The sequence below is a fragment of the Lycium ferocissimum genome, chromosome 9 (assembly GCF_029784015.1).
Source record: "Lycium ferocissimum isolate CSIRO_LF1 chromosome 9, AGI_CSIRO_Lferr_CH_V1, whole genome shotgun sequence".
In the NCBI taxonomy this organism is placed as follows: Eukaryota; Viridiplantae; Streptophyta; class Magnoliopsida; order Solanales; family Solanaceae; genus Lycium; species Lycium ferocissimum.
This window is the reverse complement of record NC_081350.1, coordinates 23142992-23152111: the sequence shown is the minus strand read 5'-3', so window position 1 is coordinate 23152111 and position 9120 is coordinate 23142992. Positions and strand designations below refer to the sequence as shown.

The window sequence follows — 9120 nt, the reverse complement described above, 5'->3', positions numbered from 1 at the left end:
TAAACCCCGTTAGGAGATCGGTGAAGGAAAGGATGGGGGACCCTGCAAGAAAAAAAATAAAAAAAGTCGGAGAAGGTTGTCATTGTCATCTGATATTCTACAGGTGATTCTCTCAAATTAGCAAGTCGGCTTTTGTATGCTATTTTAGTTTCATGAAAATGTTTTAACAGTGTTGATGTAAGTTGTAGCCTCTTAAGTTGTATTGTTTTGTCTAGAAAAAGGGAGCACTAGATGCTGAGGAGCAAGTTGGAAAAGCTCGGGCACGAGCTGATCAGCTTGAAAAGCAGCTTGAGACACTAAAAGCGGAAGTTGAAATGAAGAATAAGGAGAAAAGAGACTTCGAAGCTCATAAAGGTGACACCGAGAAAAGAGTGTCTGAGTTAAATTTGAAGGTTGGCAAGGTAAGCTTTTGATCTGCTTTACTTTTTTAAAAAATAAAATAAAATAATAAGTAGCTCATTGTCTTTCTTTTCTCTTTTCTTTGTAAGTGTGTTGTCTATGTCTTGATTATTCGCTACAGTAGTTATTCTAGCAGGTGGATGACTTGTAACAATATAGGCAATTAAGGAGTCAACATTATGACAATGTAGAACAAAGGAAGCCTGAGGTAGCATAGGATTGGAATGCGTGCCTCAGCAAACACCTTCATGTACTCATTTTTAGAGCATAAACAAGATGCTGCAGTTGCATTGTTGTAATTAATTGAGTCCAAAAGTTACTTGGAAAATATCAAGTTTTTACTTTTTTTTTTTTTTTTTTAAAAAGAGACTATCAAGTAGAATGTTGGCCTCCTTAAGAGACTGATTATAGTGGAGTTAGGTAGTATTACAATTTGGAAATACAGAAGCTGAAAGAGCAGTCAAATCAGCCGGATGGTCCTACAAATAGAGAAAAGAACGTTGGAAAAGGAAGAATCAGATGGTAAAAAAAACCCTTTGAATGACAGGAATTTTGAAAGGACAAAATGCTTACATATTGTTGTACTTATCTTTGGCTGACATTTAAATTGGTGGTATAGAATACCCAGTTACAGTTCTTTGCTTTTAGTCTCAAGTGCGTGGCAATGTATATGAAAATTTTGATGGGAACCAAATCTTGTTTTAAAAAACGGCTCTCTTATCTCCTTTCAAAAAGAAAAAAGAAGAAAGATGCCTTCTCCTTTCGTATCTCGAGATGATGTCATGTGAGAATTTTGAACATGAGTAAGCGTGATGACTGTTTTCTTGAAGATACTATGAAACTTTTATGAACAATGAAGTATTTTTGAAACTTAAGCTGCTGGTTATCAGTTACACATTTGATTTCATTCTGCTACTAGACAGACTTTAAATTGCCATGTGGGTGTCTAGAATGATCTTTTACTCTCTTGTAATTCTTTGGTCCAATTTAGTTTTGCTAGCTACGTGTCATATTTCAGCTAACTGTGAAGTTATTTTGTTTCTATTTGGTTTATGCAGCTCAAAGACCATTGATGAACAGAAGGAGAAACTGAAAAAAACTGAACGAGCTCTTCAACTTGCTGAGGTGCTCTTGATATTAGGAAACAGCTCAAAAGTTCTGAAGCTTGTGTGGTGGATAACAATTACTAAAGCCTCCCAATTTTGCTTTTTCAGGAGGAAATGATTAGAGCAAGGTTTGAAGCCACATCGAAGATGAAGGAGCTCATGGAGGTAGATGTTGTAGCCCCTATGTCTTATCATGTGAATTCAGGATTATGATACTATTGAAGATAGGAGGTTCCATCTCAATTTTGCAGCTACCTGACTAATGCTGTGATTCATCTTAATGTTTCTATCTACCATGGTATCTTGGTGCTTTCGGGCTTCCATTCATATTGTGTTAAAGAGTTTGATATGCCGGTTTTATGGGTTAGCTAGTTGTATTAGTTCGTGTATGTTGGAACTGGGGATATCAGTAGTTTTATGGACAGCTGGATGGGTAGTTTTAGTTGTAAGGGTTAATGTGGTGGTAGTGATGTTGATCTTTAGCCTGTGGATTTGTTGCTGGAGTAATTTTATAATTGATGGCTAAAAGGGAAAAGAAACGTGATGATAGATTTGGTCTATACCATTTGTATTATAGCGTGATGGCTGTCCCGTAAGTGGGTGATATTGGTTGAAGGGAAGAATAATGGAAGGATGATACTAGTCATAATGACCTAAGGTGGGATAATCAAGTCCAATCTTCTTTTATTTAAATCATTGACAGCTGGTAGAGATGCTTTTTGGTTTCTGTTGATTTATGGATAGCATGCAAAAAATGTTGAAGTTTCTTGTAATTTGAAATTTTAGCAAATTCTTCCAAATTTTGTGGGTTGTCATGAGCTCGTCTAGAATTGGACTATCAGAGTCATAAAGATCCTTTAGGAGGAAAGAGTGGTTGTTGTAGTTTCCCTTCTGTTTTCCCTCTTGCTTGGTTTATGGAGTTGTGATGTGTGGAAGTTGTGTCTGGCTTGTGGTGATGTATGTCGATTTAGTTGTGAATATAAATGTTAACTTGGCTCTTTCCTTTTGCTAAAAATCAGGTGCATGGGGCATGGCTTCCACGTTGGCTGGCAGATCATTTGAATCACTACAAGGTATTTTGAAGAATCATAACTAACCTTATTGTAAATGGATTGCTGACTGTGCTGTGAATTTCAGTCTCTTTTGGAGAAGCATTGGCAGGAGCACGGAAAACCTGCTATGGACATAATGATACAGAAGGTACACGTCTTGTTGCTAGTGGATCCTGTTAACCATTGATTATTGAATGAATGCTTGTTTGAATTACTAATCTATCCTGTTTACTCTTCTTTACTTGCTTTAGGCAGTTGAGAAGAAGGCCCAAGCTGAGGTATGGGCTGCCACATGTAGAAACAGTGAAAACAGTAAGTCAGTTTTGCATCATTTAACATCTGAATCTTTTATTACCACATTAATTTAATTAATTTAATGAACTCCTGGAAGTTGTGAAAGTCAGAAATGGGATGATGTCAAACTATTTTAGAATGTCCCAAAATGGTTAAGTGTCATATAAATTGAAAAAAAGGAAATGGGATGATGTCAAACCCTTTAGAATGTCCCAAAATGGTTAAGTGTCATATAAATTGAAAACGATAGAGTAGTTACTTCTTTTTGGGTTATACCATTTTTTTCCTTCTCTATTTCTCATCATTTTGTGTTACGCATTTAACATAAAGAGAAGTCACTACATTATGTGGGTATATGATGATTAATTGACAGTTTGATGCCTAAACCTCTTATCAAGGTTCAGCAAATTGCAATGAGGACAACACTAGATTTATCTGGAAGTTCCTGTTGTTGCAAGAATTAATAAAGACGTTATAGAATCTTATTGTTTCTTGTGAATTCTGATACCGTGTGTGCTGAGATAGTAGACCGCCAAAAAACTAATCTTATTGTTTCTTCTTGTGAATTCTGATACCGTGTGCTGAGATAGTAGACCGCCAAAACTAACGGACGTACATAGAACGAGTATCTTATTGCCTTAATTCATACTCGTCTCTTTATGGAAATAAGTACTGAACACGAAACCTAGACTAATTTGAGATTTTCTTTTAACATAGTATCTTTAAACGATTAAAAAAAACAAATATCTATTCTTACCACGAGGTGAGTCCTCTTATCTTGTAAATGGCATAAGTCACCTAGGATTCTGGAGGAGGAAAATGAAAGTAGGACAAGCTAAAAGTGGGGAGTAAGATGACTTTAGAATTGGAAAGACACTTTGTTAGTTTTAGATGTAGATACATTCATAATCTTAGCTAGTTTTTCGTGTTATATTTTAAGATCAAGATAGAGGATCTTAGTAGTTTTCTCGTGTTTGCTGTTCTACTATTTGAAGAAATGGATGCCAGCTGTGAAGGAACAATGGGTGGTGATGACCACTAACCTCAAGCCACATGTGGAATTGGTAAAGACCAAAGGATTAGAGAGTTATGAGACATCTAAAGGCGCCATAACTCCACATATTGTCAAGGTTCAGGAACTAGCAGAACTCACGTTCAGGTAACATCCCTCACTACCTGTTAATTTAAAAATGAATAACAATTTCTGGTCCATCAAGAATATGTACAATAAAAAATATAATTTCCTGTTGTACATTCATCAAATGTACAACTTCTCTGCCTATTTTTCCGGTTTTTGTATGTGATGTGATGTGACATAGTTTTTTACAGGAACTTAAGAAAATCAGCAAGCCATACATTGATCAGGTTGCCACTGCTACAAAACCTCATGTTGAAAAAGTCCGTGTTGCTGTAAAGAGCCTTATACAGATGTGCAGTTCATCATTATGGGAAGTTCCTTGAGTCTGCAACAGTATACCACCGTCAGGTGTGTTTTTAGTCCCTCAAATATTCCAGATCTCACAGAGGTGTATTTGTGATTGGGGGAGAAGTATACAAGTCATTGTCTCTTTCTAGACTTTTCCAGTATTTTTACTACTGCATCAGTTTCTCATGTATTTAGATAATCGTAAACCCCAAAAACCGGTAGACTCTTAAGTTACATTTCCTGCCTGTCTTCTTGCTGCGTCTGTATTCTTAGGCTGGAGAGGCTCGTCTTTTTAGAATCATTTTGCTTAAGCTACTAAGTTATCCAAATTAACTCACGAGATGTCTTGCGAAATCAGTTGATGAAGAGTGCATGAGCTTCCAGTGTGTATTCCCAACAATTTCCGATTTCCGAATGCTTTTGTGGTTTAGCTTTTAGATTTGTGCGTGAGCTTTTTTAAATTATCCAAAAAGAGAGTAGTCTTTTTAGAATCATTTGCTTAAGCTACTAAATTATCCAAATTAACTCCGCGAGATGTCTTGCGAAATCAGTTGATGAAGAGTGCATGAGCTCTGTATTAAAAGTAGATCCTTCCCTTGGTATTGTCAAATGGAACGGACAAACAGACCTTTATGCAACTAGGGACAAGGGAAATGAGGTTCAATGAGTACAAATTAGTCTATGTTTATCATGTCTTAATTCATTGGATGAGGAAATGGTCATTTTTGTCGGAAGAGGTATGAACTTATATCACTGTCAGAAGAGTTAATGAGGATATTTTTGTTCTGATCTTTGATTTGAATGATCTAGTGGAAGTATCAATTAAGTAGCAAATGCCTTTGTTATCACGCATTTTTGGTTATAGTATTTAAATTGTCTTGGCCCATCAATTCTAAATCAATGTTTCATGCTATTTTGAAGCTGCAAGGCACAGTCGATGAGACACTGAAAGGAAACATGAGCTTACAAGACCTCTTGCAACAAAGGAGTTTATCTGGTTTGCTGTACGTATCTGACAGTCATATTCTATGGTCTTGCCATCCTGTCCTCCTTTTAGTTCAACTTTGATGATCTCTTTTAAGATTTCTACTGATCTTATGTGGTGTAGGCCTCAGCGGTGTTGGCTCTGCCTGTTATAATTCTGTTCAAACTTTTGTCTCTGCCATTTTCTGGTTGGCACACTTTACTCTGCTCCTTATTTGCGTTTTCACAATGATCTACCTTCTATATCTCAAAGTGTCTGCAGATGTTTTCTTTCAATGAGGCTCAGAATTGTCTTGTCTTTTATTATTTATAACAGTACAAGGCGAAAATCCTCGAAATGGTAAATCCCACCATTCACGTCGCAAGTCAGAGGCACACACAGACAAGTAGGGCGAGAGTGATAAAATGCTTTCATCAGAAATCAAGCGCCTTACAGTTTGCAGGTATAACATTTGGCTATTTGCCTACTTTGTTTACCTGGGGCGAAGTTAATTTATGGATGCTTTGGTAACACTTCTTCGTTTCTCGTTGAATGAGTAAAAAGATATAAGATTAGCTGTCATAGAACTAGATAGCCAGAGCCAAATACTTAATAGTGAATAAAAAATGTCATGAGTAGTTTCTAATAAAATAGTACAGGAAGAGAAAATTATGGGAACATAGTGGGTTATCTATCATCTTCTTCAATCAGATTTTGCAGTTTTTTCACAATTATAGTATTAACTGCTGTGTGTGACGTTGAGTTTATTTCATCTTTATTTGCAGATCAGTTGTGTCATTTTTGCACGGGGCTTTTGAAGTATCAACCAGTCTGCAGATTCTTTTGTTTTCCAAGTTCTGCATAGGTTTTCCATATGTGCATAAAGCATTAATGGGGAGGATAGTGGGTGTGAGATATTTATTTTTGTAATATCGTTTCTTTGCTTTGGATAGTGTTAAATGTTGGTGTTTTATTATCTTCCCACCACGCTGTTAGGTTACAATCTTGTGACACTATATTTACTTGGTTGTAATATTTATCAGAGTTGTCTTAGTTGTATTAAGAACTTTATATTCATATTTGATCATATTTGTAACGAAAGGAAAACTATTTGACAAGTCAAACGGAGGATAAATATAAACAATTTACCGGGTAAATTTGGCCTCTCCTTGCTTTTATGTAGCTTGTTGAAGTGCTCTGTCATGCTTTCTTCAATATTTTTTGGCATGGTTTCTTCGCTCCCGTTTTCTTTTTCAAACTGCTTCTAAATGCTTTTACTTCGAGCGATAGTCGATCGGAAACATTAGAGGTAGGGGCTGAAGCGTCAGCGTATACCTATCGTCTCACGCCCTACATGTTGTTTGAATATAGGAATGCAGTTACTTTTTGCACCTTACTTTTGATTATCTTGTTAGGCTGTTAATCATGATTATGAATACCTTAGCTCATCTTGCTCATTCTCGTGAGCGAATTATAGAGGACTCGAGAGAAAAGGAATTATTGGTACTATTCATGAGATACTTTGCTTTAGAGAACAGAGCATATGACATGGTGCGTGGAGGTCGTAACGTGGAACATGTGTATATGGGAACGTGATTCGTATAGCATGGCGTGAATAAGATGACATGGGGCATGACGCCCGAAGCGACACGACATTTACATGAGTACATCATGGATGCATATCGTGACGTCCGGACCTAATTTCATGAGTATTGAGCTATTAATAAGACATAAGTTTGATTTGCGTCGGGAGTATAATTGTAGGCTCACTCTTGGGTACTCATAGATGTAAGGCATGGATAAAGTATTACTCAGAACTTAGATATCTTTGAAATGATGGGATACGATTCAACATAGTTTACTCTTACTTCACCGTGAGTATTGCCACTTGTTATAAATAAGGCTCATGAAAAATAGATTATAGGCATGAATAATTAGGTTCGAGAATCTAAGACAAGGGTAGAAAGTCACTTTGAACATAAAAATGGCATCGGTACTTCGAAAAAGATAAGGGCATCCTTTGAGATGGTTTGAAACATTATCCAAAGAAACATAAAGACGAATTACATAATCATGGGTAGGACATCCATCTTGGTTCACCTTCACTATAATCTAACAACATCATTGTTACGATACACTATAAGTGGGATGACAATGAAATGGTTGGGGCACGAGTACGTGGTAACATGGCGAACATAATCACGTGGGTCAGCATCATCACCGATTTGAAAAGCACTTAGATACTATGAACATGGACATGAGTATAAGCATGATAGATACGTGGAGAGCCTGAATGAGGGTTTTAACTTTAGACATGGCATCAGAAAGTGCCAGACATTTAAAGTAACACACATTCCCCGTACAAATACCGTATGAAGTCTTAATTTCGTATCTTAAACGTGAGTGTAAAGCTCTAACATGGGAACGATATGGGTACGAAAGGCACGAGAGAGTACGTCCGGGCATTAGTACCACATAGTACATGAATTACTCTGGAATTGAAACCGTTATACCCTAAAACCCGCTATTCGATCTAGAACTTTATCTCATAACATAATTACCTAGTACTTGATCTCAACAAGATGACAAAACGTATTCACGCACCTATCACACGATTTCCCCTTAGTTCGCAGCCGACGTTTAAAGCTCGTTAGATCTCTCGAGTTAGCGATGTTGGTCATCTGCTGGTTCCACCAATTTCCTCTAAAATATCGACGACCCATTTCTTCGCTTACTCTTCAAGCAAGTCTTACTTACCGGGAAAATCCGGATTACTTAAATGAACGGGTTTCTAATGTACATACGGCATACTAGTTTGCCTTGGGGGAAAAATCTTTTCTTTAAATCTTAAAGACTCTTCTTGTACTTCTCCTTCTCTTAAATGGTTTTCTTCCACCAATTTCGACACAAATTTAACTTAAACCCCTTTGGGGTTTTAACACGCCTTCTGTATTCGGACGTTTCCTTTTTAGTGCTAACTTGACTAAGTAACTCAAAACGTCTTCTATTAACTTTTGAAAATTTCTAATTCCCGTGTCTATTCAAACTTACTCACATGTTCTTTAAAACCACATCATATTCTCTAATTCTTCTCGGGGCTAAAGTGAAGCATAAAGGATTTTTTAACTTTTTCCCCCATCGCTCTATTTGGGGTTTTACTATCTTTGAACTATAGCATGAATCACACTTAGGGAAAATTCAAGCCCCAAACAAGGTTTTGGGAAAAACTAACCCCAAACTCCCCTACACTTTCAAAATTATATCATACATACATCGGGGATCACTTAATCACATAACCTAAGAGGGGTTTTCATATCTTTTTTCTCATAGTAATATTGCTTTTGTACTAACTTACTAACGTCATCTCTAAAAAAATTTGGGGGGCAAAATAAGCCTTATAAGTTGGGAAAAAACCTTATAAGCCAAAAAAAAAAAAAAAAAAATTGGGATAGGCTAACTTATTTTTTTTTTGGGTTAAAGTTGCTTTAGTGTTATTCCCCTATTTTTTACAGGGATAATCGAGTTAGTCTAATAAGTTAAGGACAAGGTTTAATTTCTTGATTTTGTTAAAATTTTTGTATTATCTTTTTATTGGTTGGGGGGATAAATTTGGAAAAAGAAAAAAAATTTTGGGGGTTAAAAATGAATTATGGTAAGTTGGACATTTCATGAGAATTTTCAAAAGGGAAAATTTTTTAAACTTTATATTTCTGAAAAGGTCAAGGGTGGCCCTGTGTGGGGGGGCCATAGGGGTAGTAAAAATATGGACACAAAAAATGCTTAATCATCTTCATCATTTTCTCTCCGAAACTTAGAAAAATGGAGAAAAAAAAAGGAAGGGGAAAAAGGCCGAAAAAAAAAATGAAGACCAAAAAACTT

General features: G+C 36.3%; 1 long non-coding RNA gene and 1 pseudogene across 1 annotated transcript; both read left to right on the top strand.

Moving 5' to 3' along the window:
* Window positions 1-32: 32 nt before the first annotated feature.
* Window positions 33-5493, top strand: LOC132031675 (uncharacterized; annotated as a pseudogene).
* A 106-nt stretch (window positions 5494-5599) lies between these two features.
* On the top strand, window positions 5600-6322 carry LOC132069317 (uncharacterized). Its single transcript, XR_009417739.1, has 2 exons — window positions 5600-5704; window positions 6027-6322. It is a non-coding gene; the product is annotated as an uncharacterized LOC132069317 (long non-coding RNA).
* Window positions 6323-9120: the final 2798 nt, after the last annotated feature.